Consider the following 2,110-nt stretch of genomic DNA (forward strand, 5'->3'; position numbering starts at 1 on the left):
GAGGGTCCTCCCCTCCTGCACTGTTCCTCCACCTTCCCAAGCATGATGTCCCTCTCCAAGGACCTGTCCCTCCTTACAACATGTCCAAAATATGTCAGTGAAGCCCCAGAATCCTTGCCTCCAAACCGTAGCCTGGTTTAACCCTCACATGAGAAAATGGAAAACTTAAAGACTTGAATCAGGCACATCCTAATCTTAAAACTGAAAATAGTTTATCTCCTCTTCTATGTTTTACAAATTTAAAAACACACACACACAAAAAAAAAACCCAAACCTTACTGGAGTGTCAATCCTGAATCAGTTCCATCTTAACAACAGTGAGATTGAATCTGAGTTGATCTTTACCACGTTAAGAAAGCCCTTGACATACAATAGATCAAGAAGACATACTCTAGTCAACATCTATGCCCCAAATGAGAGACTTGCAAAATGCATAAAACAAAGGTTAACAGAATAGAAGAAAGAAATAAACAGCACCACCATAGTGGTAGGAGACTTTGGCACACCACTTTCACCAAAGGATAGGTCAAATCAGAAGAAATTCAACAAAGATGCAGAAGGTCGAAACTATACATTTAGCAAAAAAGATCTTGTGGATGTATTAAAGGTGCTGTACTCAACTAAAAGTCAATTAACTCTTTTTTCAAGTGCACACAGTACATTCTCCAGAATTAATCATATATTAGGACACAAAACAAGTTGAATAAATTAAAATAAAAAGTAATAATATAAAGTATCTTCTCAGAACGCAATGGCTCAAACCTAGACATTAATGACAAGAGGGACTTATAAAAGCATCATTGTGGAAACTAAGTTATATCCTTCTAGAGTATGATTGGGTTATGCAAAAAAAAAAAAAAGAATGAAATTTGAAAAGTTCCTTGAAAAAAGTGAAAACAAAAATGCAATATAGCAAAACCTCTGGGACTCAGCTAAGGTATTCCTTAGGAGGCAGTTTATAGCAATAGGCACACACATAAAAAAAGAAAGAAGGAGGCAAACTTAATGGTATAACTCAACAGCTCCATTATAAAGAAAAAGAATACAATTACATCCCTTAGCATCTAGAAGAAAGTAAATGATAACGCAGGAGCTGAAAACAATGAGATAGAAAACAGAAAAATAATTAAAACCACCACAAAGACCAGGAGCTGTTCTTTTGAAAGGATTAATAAAACTAGCAAACTTAACAATAGGGGTGGGGAAGAGAGAGAAGACACAGATAACTTGATTAACTGGAAAGACAGGATAATAGTGGCCATAGTGCAATGATGATTCACTTTCTAAAACATAATGAATAAAAATGATTACATGAAACACGATGTGAATGAAGGATAGTGTGAAACACAAGGTATACAAACTTTGTAAACAAACCAGTATAAAATAAAGATTAAGAACAAAAAAGATCTTGAGAGCAGATTTGTCCAAAATTAATTATTAATTCTTGACTGCTGTGCCCATCAGCATTGATTCTGAAGCCAAGTAAAATTAAGTCCTAACTAATTCCTTGTGTTGTGTTTCTGACCAAATGGTATAACAGCTTTGATAGTTCGAATCTGTGAGTAGCTCCCAGAAAGATAGGAAATCTCTCCAAGACTAAAAATCTCTCCTTCTGATTCTCATCTTCTGAAACCTCAGAAATGAAATTAGGAACTGTCTCCACTGACAGTGAACTCAACTTGTTTGTCTTGTTTTCTTTTCTTTTTCCTATACATGTCCACAGAAACACAAACCCATAAACACAGGGAGACAAATGAGCCACAGGCAACTACATACACTAAAGTTTTTTAACACTGTTTAACTTGGTGGAAATATGATCATTTTTAAAAAGGAAGAAGGTGAAAATAAAGGGTAAAAACACATAAAATGTTAAAACAAACACAATTAATAGAAACTATTCACTGCACGGTTTAGGTATGTTAGTGTGTGTATGTGTAAAGAGAAGCATAGACTGATGGTTATAAAAGTGTCGACAGTGGTGGTGGCAGCATGAGATCTAATAATGTTGCATCTTTATTAAACATTTCTATATTAATTAAATTTATTTTTCAATGAACATTTGTAACTGTATAACCAGAACAGAAACTGGTTAACTTTATCTAACTGGAGA

This window comes from Elephantulus edwardii, unplaced genomic scaffold (genome assembly GCF_000299155.1).
Source record: "Elephantulus edwardii isolate Elephantulus edwardi_28Jun2011 unplaced genomic scaffold, EleEdw1.0 scaffold00043, whole genome shotgun sequence".
Classification (NCBI taxonomy): Eukaryota; Metazoa; Chordata; class Mammalia; order Macroscelidea; family Macroscelididae; genus Elephantulus; species Elephantulus edwardii.